The sequence below is a fragment of the Lathyrus oleraceus genome, chromosome 5, assembly GCF_024323335.1.
Source record: "Lathyrus oleraceus cultivar Zhongwan6 chromosome 5, CAAS_Psat_ZW6_1.0, whole genome shotgun sequence".
Lineage (NCBI taxonomy): Eukaryota > Viridiplantae > Streptophyta > Magnoliopsida > Fabales > Fabaceae > Lathyrus > Lathyrus oleraceus.
In genome coordinates this window covers 214,175,509-214,188,510 of record NC_066583.1, presented here as the reverse complement: position 1 = coordinate 214,188,510, position 13,002 = coordinate 214,175,509, and the positions used below count along the sequence as shown (strand labels likewise).

The 13,002-nt window shown below is 38.1% G+C and overlaps 1 pseudogene; it reads right to left on the bottom strand.

The window, feature by feature from the left end:
* Positions 1 to 1,498: 1,498 nt before the first annotated feature.
* On the bottom strand, positions 1,499 to 2,868 carry LOC127087930 (xanthine dehydrogenase 1-like; annotated as a pseudogene).
* Between the last annotated feature and the right edge of the window lie 10,134 nt (positions 2,869 to 13,002).

Genomic DNA, 13,002 nt, shown 5'->3' with positions numbered 1-13,002 from the left:
CTATGTGAGGTTGATGGCGATGCTTAAAAAGCAATCGACTTACAAGGGTGTAAAAATGGGCTCGATATTAAATCGAGAAAAGTATGATTTTTATAAGTTTAAAAATGGTTTTGCATGCATGATGAACTTAATAAAAACATAGACATAAAAATATTAAAAGAAACGAAATGCTAAAAGAAAATAAAATGTTAAGAGAAAATAAAATGCTAAAAGAAAATAAAATGTTAAGAGAAAATAAAAATGCTAAAAGATGCTACATGTGAGTGTTGAACCCCCTTCTTTTGAAACTATGGAACTACCCTCTCTCCACCAGGCCATTTATCATTAGTTATTATTTACAGTGCTAATTTAAATATATAAACCCAAATAGATTAAACATTAGAATAAAAAACTTAAAATAAAAAAGTCTATTGGACTACCAGTAGTTAAACCCAGCCGCTTGGCTGTTGGGTTTTTCAATGGGGAATAAGTTGAAAACATAAAAAACAATTATTAACTAAACCTAGGAATTCTAAGCAAAAAGTTTAATGTTTTAAAAAACCTATTCTGTTTAAAATGAAATAAAAAAAAAAATTGGAACAGCAGACTCGTTCTCCCCCTCACTCTCTTCCCAATCTCACAAACTCACTCTCTCAAACAAACAGCATCTCTCAATCGAAATCTTTCTCTGCTCTCAAAAAAAAAAAACGCCCATCATCTCTCACCCTTCTCAATCGCGTCCAACCCTCTCTCTCTCAAAATCGCTCAATCATCATCTCTCAAACCTCTCTCTCGCGTACCCTTCGCTTAACCTCACTCAAACACGCCCTCAAGAATCCCTCTCTCTTGATCGCGCTTCACTTAATCGCTTCAGAATCATACAAAAAAACAAGGTTGAAGCAAAAGGGGGTCACCTCCGGCGGTGAAGACGGCAGTGATGAAGCTCAAACCTCCTCCTTCAACTCTTCCAAATAGGTTTGTCTTTGATTTCAAGTTTCAATTCCGCTTCCAAGTTTTTCGTTGGTGGTTTTGATTTGGGATTTTAGGGTTTTGATTTGGTGGGTTTGGTCCGCCTCCGATTGCTCGTTTTCTAGGGTTTTGTTCTTGTGCTCTCTTTTTTTCTCTCCGCCCCCCTTTGATTTCGTTTCCTTCTCCTTTTATCCTCTACAGATTAGGGTTTCGTTGTTGTATGGTCGATTAAAACAAACATCTCTGCAAAGTCCTTTTGCTGCTCAGAAACGGATTGCCTCTTTGATGCTTGTTCAGGAAAAGGTAATCTGAATCTGTGCTTTTCCTTTTAATTTTGTCTGGATGCCAAATTGGGAACTCTTGAATTTTCTGATGTTTTTAAAAATTACTGTGAGCTAATTAACCTTTACCTTTTTACTGCAGTGAAACTCTTGTAGCAGGAAGGTTGTGGATTCTGTGTACCAGAACGAAATTGCTCCAACCCTGTGAGTGGCCAGTAGCTGCGGATGACTTCAAAACCGGGGCATGATTTGGGTCCAAGACTTGGTCTCTAAATCTTATCAATGAGAAATTCCTTAGTTTTAATGGCAGAAAGTGAACATGGTGCCACCCCACCATAAACAATCGATGCATCGGCAACAACCCAGTTATCACTATGTTCCTGAAGATGAACATGAATACCAGCATTTACAATTGCAATATCATCATCCCTTCTATGGGACTGTTTAAATTCTTTCACAAACTCAAAGGTCTTATCCCATGGCAAGAATACTGAGAGCAAGATTTCATCATACGCCAAATCCAACTTGCGATAACCAAGGAAGAAATTTTCTGCCAGTACTGTTTTGATGTTTCCTTTTGAGTCAATAATTCGAAACTTTGCTCTAGCTGCCATCCAGAGAGGATTCAAGTCTGATATTGGGCTGGCAGTACATATATTCCCACCAATTGACGAAACATTTCTTATCTGTGATCCAGCAAACCATTTCAGTTGCTCAATAAAGGCTTTACAAGATGAAGTTTCATGAGCAGCTCGCTCAGTCACAACCTTCCGGAAAAAATTCAAGAGAATGGATAATCTCATTGCAGCACCTATTTCTATGCCATCCTCCCTAGTTTCCAAAACATTTAGTTCTGGCACATGCATTACAGAAACCAGAACTTGATATTGTATTCTCTTTAGTCTCGTCTCAATTCCTACCTCAGTATTACCGACTATCAACTTTGCATTAGGATATTTGGCTTTTAAATCCAATACGTGTTGAAGTGTTATGGGCCGATACCACATTAGCCCACCAAATCCAGTCAAATTTAAGAAGGTTGGTTTCTTTAACAACAGTTCAGGAGGAAAAATAAGTTCCTCTTCTGTATATTTAGTCCCATCAACTTCATTATAGGAAGTAGGTTTATGTCTATCAACACTGTCTACGAATTTATCATTAACACTGTCTACACATTTCACTTATACTGTTTAAATTACACGAACAGGGTTTCCCGGTTGATGGGCAAACAGACTGGCCATCTTGAAGGTTCAGTGAAGAAACGCCAGTATATAAGATATTACTAGTTTTGGCAAAGACGCGGAATGCTTCAAGTATTGCTCTGTAACCTGTGCACCGGCATAAATTTCCAGCAAGACATTCTTCAATTTGTTCTTCAGTAGGCGGTGTTTGACTTGACTGCAATAACGCATACATGGACATAACAAAACCCGGTGTACAAAATCCACATTGTGAACCGTGAGTACGAGCCAGAGATTCCTGGATAGGATGCAAACCACGCCTGCAGCTTCCAAGTCCCTCCACTGTAATCACATGCATCCAAGCTTTTCCTCAAATTTGTATCATAATGAGAAACCATAACAGTGCAAGCCCCACAACCACCTTCACCGCAACCTAGTTTAGTCCCCGTAAGACCTATATCTCTACAAATCGTGCTCCATCCTCTTCAACGATCCCATTTTCTTCTTTCTTTTTTTTCTTTGTAAATGGACATTGAATTAATGGTCATGGGTAATTTTAGAGTTTTTGGGTTTATGGTTGACTTTGGTCAAAGTTGACCAAAAAGTCAACTGTTGACCAAAGTCAACAGTTGGTCAAAAATGTCCAATCTTTGTATTTTCTTGTATGGACTCACATGTAATGAAATAAAATTGAAATGGATTAACAAAATGGTTTGAAGTTGGTTTCACAATTGGTTTAATCATAACTTGAATGTTTGACTCTTGAAAAGAAAATAACTTGACTGATAATGTGTATGAACAAAACCATGAAATAAGACCATAAGGTTAGGACTTGAAAGGGATATCCATGAACCAATAACATGACTGACAAGTGGCTAGAAACACAAGAAACTTGGTTGTTCAGATGACCCAGACCATAGATGTATCCACAATCACAACACCATGACTTTGAATCAAAACCAAACCTCATGTAAAACCAGAATTAGGTTAGGCCAAGCATGCCCAACAAACATAAAAAATTCAGGAGCAAAATCGGGGTATGACACACTCGTCCTGTGAATTCAGATGCAGTCAAGAAATACTTCGCCTAAATGAATAAAAACAGAATAGCTCGCTAAGTTGAAAACCCGAAAGGGCGACTTAGGCAAAAATGAGCGTCTCGGTGGATTGAAAACCCGAAAGGGCGATCCAGAAAAAAGTTAGAGACATGAAAAAATGAATATATATATATCCCGCTAGATTGAGTACCTCACCCTGAGGCAATCTAGGCAAAAAAAATATATAGGGATTTGGCAAGTAACTGCATCCTAACTAGACTTTGTTCTACAATTTGTCATCTGTCAGAGATTCTCGCTCAGTCATCGTCAACTAAAGCTTCAAATACATCGGATTCAGAGTTGGTGGAGAAATGGTCATTATGTTCAATGTAGCCCTTTTCCAATATATATCACCAATTTCAAAATTGTAAAGATCTATGGAGTTTCGCCATTTCAGACTACCATTTCATCAAATAAATTTGAGCCTTTATCCAATTATTTGCACTCTTATTTGTTTCTATTCAACAAATGTTTTGCATGTTTTAATTGAAAAAATATCATTTTTTTAAATAATCAAATTTTTCATAATTTGTTTTTAAACAAAGTGAACATTCACAATGACATAGGGATACTGGGAATGCCTGCAGTGCTCTCCCAAGGATAGTAAGATTCTCAACAGGGTAAGACATTTGTTCATATCCTCAGCATGTTGGAGCCTTTGTGGGTTCATCCCAAGCAGAATGGTTGATGAAGAGGTTTGTCTTTCCTTCAGCAGAATAATGATCCTTCCTCCTCAGCAGATGCGATCTCTTTGGAAGTACAGTTTATGGTGGTGACCCTGGAAACTTCTGATTGGTGGTTGTTCCCCACAGAGTTCCATTATCCCCTCTGATGATTTCCCCAGTAGAGTTGCTCCCACAACGGATTTTATCCATGTGTGGCTCCCATCCCCGACTGGGATGACTGATGCTCATTCCCCTACAGAGATTTGTGTTTCCTAGTATCTCTGGTCCCCATCAGATTGGATGTTCCCCAGTGGGTCTGGCTTTCTCTCTCGAGATGTAGTACCGGATGTTTGTCCATCGATTGTTGGACCTGTTTGTGTTAGAAATGTCTGTTTGTCAGCATTCATCATACATAAACCATGCATATATGCATAGTGATAACATTCTAGTATTCATGATTGCATTCTTTGCCATATATCTTTGTTTGTTATCCCCTGCTGATTGGTAATACATTTCCCCAAGCAGATGTCGGTGTTTGATCTCCCCATATATGGTCAGCCCCTTAAGCAGAAAGTGTCTATCCTTCCTTCCATATTCCCTACCGAGTTATATCCTTGGGGATGATGGTTGTTTCTGCTTCCTCCCAACACACATATCGGGATGGAATTCCCCATTGAGTTATATCCTCATATGGACAAGCTTTGTTTCATCGTGCCTATCTAGTTTGATCCTAGACTGGCCTCTCATGTCTGTTTCCGGCACTCCCCTGTGGTATAGATGAATAGTTGCTCAGTAGCCAGTAGTTATCCATCTTTGCCCCAGTGGAGTCTGTAGTTTTCTACCTTTATACTGGTAGTTGTAAATCCTATTTCATCCCCTTTGCAGAGTTAACCTTTTGTTCATCCTAATCGATGACAGTTACTTTTCCGTGGTTTTCTACCCAGTATCCGGTAGATGTAATCCCCTCCTTGGCGGTTATCTTTATCCAATATTCGGTATTGATAATGTCCTTCACCCCCGATGATATGTCTTTTGGATAATGGCTCTGATGAAGGAATTTATCCCCAGCAAGTCATCTCTCGTTTACCCATTTGATTGGTAATGATTGTTTCCTCCCCCTGGATTGGTCATCACTGTATACCTAGTATTCGGTATCTCGATGTCCTCTCTCTTCGGTCGATTTATCCTTAATTAACCCAGTAACCGGTTGTGGATAATCTTCCATGCGAGTATATTATCTATGTTCTGACGGTAATAGATAACATATCTCATGCACTCTTTGGTCGAAGCCTTTGGGTTCTTCCCCAGTCGAGTAAGATTCGTATCCTTTTTATTGGAATCGAATGTCCATCCTATAATCGAGTTTTGCTTTTAGCCCTCTTTTGGATGATGAGTGTCTTGGGAATATTCCCCAATTCACGCTTTGGTTGGTCACCTATTATATGCCCAGTAACCGGTATCCCTGGTGTTCCTTCCTCCCTGCTCCCTATTATGACTTTTTGTCCCCTTGCGGAGTCAGGTTCTCATGAGCTGAAGTTACCTTTTTAGGACTTCCTCAGATGATTTTCGGATGTTTGATATCTCTCACCTTTATACCGGTGTTAGATATTCATTCTCCCAGAACATGTTGTTCTCTCACCCTTATACCGGTGTTCGGATCACATGTCTCTTTGAGCTTATTACCCAGTAACCGGTAATATGTCATCCAGTTGCTTCCCCATAGGAATTTTGTTTGGGTGTTTCCCCAGCGAGGTCCCTTAGTGGATTCTCTCAGCCTGAGTCCGGATGTTTATCCGAAGTATCCGTTACGGATAAGTTGTTGCTGTATTGGCATATTCCCCAATACATGCATTTTTGAGTTAGCTTGAGTCCTTCCATCGATTTATTTCATGGATTTCCTTCGAGTCTCTCAGCAAGTTTCAAGTCGTGACCTGCTCATGCATTCTTATCCCTCTACTCCCCAGTAGAATCCCTGGAGTCTCTGTCCCATTCGTGAGTATGTTACTCTAGTGGATTTTCAGTTGTTCCTGGTTTCTTTCCTCCTTTGTGGACACATATCTCCACAGAGTGTTACCTTTTGCATAACATACATCTGCATCATGAGGTCTCTTAGGGACCAAAATTCGTCTCTCTGTTATTATTTAAACCTATTCTACCTCGTCGAGACGAAGATTTTAACCTTCACTTCTCCGGCTAGAATGACCTTAAATAGGGGCATCTGTAAGACCCCAATTTTGGCCCTAAGATCCCTCATGGCATCATAACATTGCATTTGCAAAGCCTCAAGGATCATAAGCATCTTGGTTCCCTTTGCCTTTGGGTGGGACCTCTTGTGAGTGGTTTGAGATCACCAAGCATGCCTTGAATTGTATATCATTGCTTTCCTCATTTTGTTCATTAACCAAAAGCACAAAAATATGTCACTAACATTTCTTGTTTGCAGCTTGAGCAATCACAAGGCCCAAAGCCTCTAGGAGATCATGAGTGCACAGATATGGCCAAGAGAAGATGAAAGCAAGCATGGTAATGGTTCCCAAGGCTATTATCCATCAAATATGCCTCCCTAGTATCTCAATTCATCATTTTGATCAAAGCAAGTCAAAGGGTTTGAAGTTTGTTCCTCAAAGAGCCCTAATTCATCTATGTACCAAGTATGCCTTGCTCATGAAGCAACCTCAGCCCATGGTCAAATACAATCAAGGGAAGTTCTTTAATTCATCATTTCATGCATATTTGAACTTATTTGGGTTCCCTCAATCATCAATTCATTAAGATATGAGTTGTGGACTTGGAAAGTTGATCAGTCAATTCATCTGACTATTTTGAAATGCACTGAGACCTAACGTTTTATGTGTTGGTCAAATGGAGATGATCTAAAAAGAAAAAATGTTCTTAAGGACAATTTGAACAACTTTCATGTTCATAAAAAAATGATTTGAAGCTTGGAAGGTCATCTCCCATTCCAAGACATTATAGGTCATTTTGACTGAAACCCTAATTTTTGGTCAACTTCCCAAGAACATAACTTATTAATTTTTTATGATTTTGAGGTGGGATCAAATGAATTGGAAAGATTATTGTGTCTACCTCAAATGTTATGTTGAACAAAATTTCAAAATCTCAAAAGAAATACATGTGATAATGCAAAACATTATAGGTCACTTTGGACCAAATGCATTGAAAGGCAAAAAAGTCCAACTTCAAGTACCCATAACTCCTTCATCAAAAATCCAAATAATGCAATATTTAAGTCCATTTTGATTGTATTGAAAGGATCTACAACTTTGATTTTGGAAGTTTTTCCATTTGGGGCTTGAATCATCAAAACAGAAGGGATTGAATTTGGATCATTTTGGCAAAATTCTCAAAGGCATGTTTTGCACTATGAACTTCATGACCTGTTTTCATAAATTTCCACACTTCAAATGATTTTTTGTCCAACATAACATTTATTCCTTATGTTAAGACCTTTCCAACCATTATCCACATCCTTATGTTTGGATTTTCTAATTGGCATTTTCGAAGAGCTGGAGTTTTAGGCACAATTATGAAATTCATGTTGAAACTTCATGCACAAGCCATTGCCTTGCAAATTACACGTCCATTTCAAGTTGTTTGGTCATCAGCATGCAAATACAATTGAGTTTGGGCCTTCCACATGATCATACAAGCCCATGCAAGGAAAATCCATTTGCCATGCACACGAATTCTACATGCCTTGCATCACTTTGTGCTATAAATAGAGCTGCTCAGATTCATTCTCAACCAACCTAAGGGCGGCTGAAATGCTGCAAGAGTGGATTCCCAACCATACCAAAGGAACTAAATCCATTTTCTTCAAAAAATTCAGATCTGAAATTCAATTGAATTTGGCTGAATCTTCAGATCTAAAGTTCCTAAACCTTCATCATCTAGTCCATTAAAGTTCTGTTTGGCAAAAGGAAGCAAGGAAAGAGACTCAAAGCTCCATAGTTCAAAGGTGTGCATCAACTGGTTTTTTCTTCGAAACTCCTTATTCCTTGATCTATTGGCCTTGATATTGTGTTGTCTGAAGTCCTCTCTATAGAGGCATCATTGTTGTATGCTCAATTTTCAAAATCAAGCAAGTTCATGATGAACACCATCAAGCTTCCATCTATGATTTCTCTCTTAATAGGAATCTAGAGTGGAAGTGAGTGGTATAGGAGTGATGTACATCACTTCCTCTTTCGAACGGTGCCTAGATCGCTCATTTTAGTTAGCATTTGAAACTCAGTGTTTTTTGACCCTCGCCGGAGCTCACCGGAGAAGACGGTGGCGCTGGCCACCGTCTCATTGCCAGATTGAATGTGAGCCCTTGGATCTGATTCCCAGATCTAATCTCTACCCTCCAATGATATGACTTATTTTAATTCAGTGTGTGGTTGCATTGACTGAGGACTTTGGTGCGCGCGCATGCCATGGCCATTAGATCCTCCGTCAATTAATGAAATCCCATCCAACGCTTCTCCTTTTTTGTAATTTCTTATTTTCTGATTTTTATTTTCTTTATTTCCTTTTATTTCAAAAATTCATAACTCTTTCATTTTAATTCCAAAAAATATGGGACCAATTGCATTATTTCTCTTTTTAATTCTAGTTTCTAAAAATGATTTTTAATATTTTTTATTTCATCATTTGATATTTTTTGTGAATTTTCTCTTTTCTTGTTATTTTTAATTCATTTTAAATAGTTTTTGATATTCAAAAAATACAAAAATATTTTCTCAACCTATTTGAATGATGATGGGTCTATGAAAAATATTCTCATCAATTTATTAATTGATTTGCGATTTATTTGAGATTTTAGTTCAATTAGGTTAATTTTATTCATTTTTAATTGATTAAAAATAGTTTCTGACTTTTAAAAATGCTGAAATTTTTTGTCAAACTTTGTTTGACCTTGTTGAACTTAGGATAAATCACTTGGACTTTTCAAAGTTGATTTGAAGTGATTTTGAAGTTTGACCTTTCTTTAATATTTTAATTCAAGTTTATTTTGAATATTAAAAAAATGCCTAAAAATATTTTGTTCATTTCTTGACTTCCAATCTTCATCCCACTTCTGGTTTTGATTGTTTGACCATGATCCTCAATGTCATTGGCCAACACTTGTTGATTGGTACATTCCATTTCATTTAATGCACTTTATTCTTTCCATTTCATTATCCATTATTCATCTCCTTCTTCTTCTTCTTCTTTCTTTTTGATCAATGAGTTAAAGGTTGATAAGTTAGCATTGATTAGGGAGGCTTAATCTTCCTTGATTCAAATCTAATTCATCTTGATCAATTGATCAAATGAATGGCTTTACATTAAGGATAGGTTGCTTCCTAAATCATGCAAAAGACTTAAACCAATACAAGATCAATTCTCATTTTCTTTTTGGCATGGCAAGTTGTTGGAACTTGGTTCACTAATCAAGACTTCTAACTTGTGTTGTTGCCTACATTATTATTGACCGGCCTCAGATAGTTGTGACTTCTACATAAGTCCAACTACGATTGCTTAACATAGCGCTAAATTTGCCTTATGGCACGCTAACTACTAACACTAATCATTAACCACTAACATTTACTTTTTGCACTTTGAATTTATGCAATTTACTATTATTGTACATATTATTCATTTTCTTTTCCCCTTGCTCATTGGAGCACATGTTTATGTTAATGCAATTTGCCTTTTGCTCACTTGAGCACATAATTGTGTATATATCATTGTGTTTGTGTTTTGTTTTGATTGTTGTTGACCACAATGCAAAGAATTGGATAAAATGGACTTAGACTTTAGGACTTTCCCTATGCAAATTTGGAGTCAAAGAGCAACTAGGCATTGGGCCTTTAGAGTGCTATAAAAGTCAAAGAGCAACTAGGCATTGGGCCTTTAGAGTGCTATAAATCTTGAAGAGAACTTTGGAAACACCAATTTCTAAACTCCATCTTTGTTCATTCTTGGTTTTGTTTTATAGAACTTTTTAATGTGTGTGTTCTTGTGCTAGGGATTCCAACTTGAGTCAAATTGAGGAACCATTACCATGAGCTTCTAAGAGAGAGGAACCCAAGATACATTGAAGAGTTTTCCAAGAGTTCATTTGATTGTTGATTGCTTGAGTTTATGCTTATGTGATTGCTTATTCCAAAGGATGGGAGCTACTTGGATCATCAATATGATCTCAAGAGAGGAACTCCATTTGTGGTTTTACTTCTTACTCCTTACCTTCTTGTATGTTTAGGATTTAGCCATTCTTCTTCTTCCCTCCACTCTAACCCAAGCCAAAACTTTTGTGCAAACATTTAACACTTCTTTTCAACATTAGAAACCTAAGTCTTATGCTTTTGATTTTGAAACTTTTCTTTTCATAACACTTATTTTGAATTGAACTTCTAAGTCAACCTTGATCATTTTGCACATACTTTTCATTGGTAAATATAACCCATTCAAATGTCCTTTTTGTGGTTTCAATGGCCACTTTCTTAAATCAAAATTTTTCACAACCTTTAGCTATTAGGTTTGAGTTATCCTTGAGGTAGATGTAATACTCACCTATATCCTTAGTGATGGACAATGAGTCTTCCATGCTTATTATATGGTTAACCCCTCACTAGCATGTTGAAGCTATCCTCACATGGTGGATTTGTGCTTTTAGGTTGAGTTTTCTCCCTTGGATAACAAAAGACCTTAAGGCGTTTGGACCAAACAATTCACCAACTCATTTTGAGATTTTTACCCCGAACTACGAGGTTTTGATCCTAATCTTTTTTAAGATGGTACGTAGGCAATGGGTTTATCCATCCAAACACAAAATGTAAATAAACTTGTATATTCTCTTCTCATCTCTTCAATCATGTTTGCACAAATAAATTTTCACAAAATACCAACCTTACAACTAATATGAAAAGGGATCCCTAGGAGTACCTAGGATGTTTTGGGTGCTTAAAACCTTCCCATTGCATAACCAACCCCCTTACCCAGATCTCTGACATTTTTACTAGTTTTTGATTCGATAAAACTTTTAGGTTTTTGTTCGCTTTCTAACCATTCCTTTGGATAAATAGAAGTGTGGTGGCGACTCGACTTGTATGGTTTACCTTGGATTTAGTCAATATCTCTAATGGTAACGAATACCCCGCTACAGGTAGAAAACCACAGAAATAGGACTTACAACTACCGGTTACTGGGTAGAAGGCCACAAGGTCCACTGGGGAGAAGATGTACAATTACTGGTTTTTGAGCAATTGGTCACCTGAACCACAGGGAACTGCATGGGAATAACAAGAAGGGAGTCAATCTAGGAACAAGCTAGAGAGACACAATGAAACAAGACTCAACCCAATGAGGATATAACTCAGAGGAGTAATTCCATCCTAATATATAATTTAGGAGGAAACTGAAACAATAATCATCCACGAGGATATAACTCAATGGGGAATGTAGAAAGAAAGATAGACATTTTCTGCCTAAGGGGCTTACTCTATATGGAGAGATCAGAACAAACATCTGCTTGGGGAAGAACATTTCACCCATAGCAGGATATAACAAGCAAATATATATGGCAAAGAATGCAACATGAATATCTGAATGCTATGACTATGCATGTATATGCGTGGTTTATGTATGATTAATGCTGACAAACAGACAAATCTAACACAAACAGGTCCGATGATCAATGGACGGACATCCGGTATAACATCTCAAAAGAGAAAGGCCATGCCCACGGGAGAAATGAAATCTGGTGGGGAGCATCAAATACCAGGAGACACCAATCACCGCTGGGGACAAAGACCACCGTCGGGGATAAGCAAAGGCTCAGCTACCGATTGCTAGGGATCTTCCTACAATTCCTGGGAACATGAAGAGATATCAGTAAGATCTTAACATAGAAGAACTCTACTGGAGATCTTATCAGGGGATAATGTGAAATTCTGTGGGGAACAACCACCAAACAGACTCATAATCAAGCATTCTCTTCTAACTGCTGAAGAGACATCTCTGCTACCTGGAGAAGGAAGAAATTGATCCGCTGGGGTAGGAAACGACATATCTTCCATAAAATTCCTCAAAACTGGAAAATGTCTTCCACTCGGAGAGGATACCAATGTCCAACGGCGATCAGGCAAAGTCTCAGTTGGGGAACGAACAGAGTTACCGCCAGGGATTTGCTGTTTAACAGACAAAAGATCCATCATAGAGGAAACTCTACTGAGGAGCTCAACACGGATAAGATCCATCATAGAAGAAACTCTATTGGGGAACTTATCAAGGAATGATATGAAACTCTGTGGGGAACAACCACCAAACAGAAGTTTCAACAATCAAAACACTTCCTCTCATCTGCTGGAGGAACACCTCTGCTAAGGGGAGAGAACCAACTGCTCCGCTGGGGAAGGAAATAAACATCTTGACCACTAGCTCAACTCGGACGCTTTCCAATATGGAGGGGAAAACAAATTAACAGGCTCTGATCAGGCAACTCCACTAGGGGTAGACTATAGGCGATCCAACTGGGGACAGTCTGTTGTGAGCAACCCTACTGAGGATGAGTTTTAAGCCAACCTGTTGGGGGATTGTAGCGGGGTATTCGTTACCTTTAGATTTATTGACCAAATCAAAAGTAAATCATACAATTCGAGTCGCCACCGCACTTCTATTTATCCAAAGGAAAGGTTAGAAAGCGAACAAAAACCGAGAAGTTTTATCAAATCAAAACTAATAAAAATGTCAGAGATCTGGGTAAGGGGGTTGGTTATGCAATGGGAAGGTTTTAAGCACCCAAAACATCCTTAGTACTCTAAGGGAGCCCTTTTTACAAAGG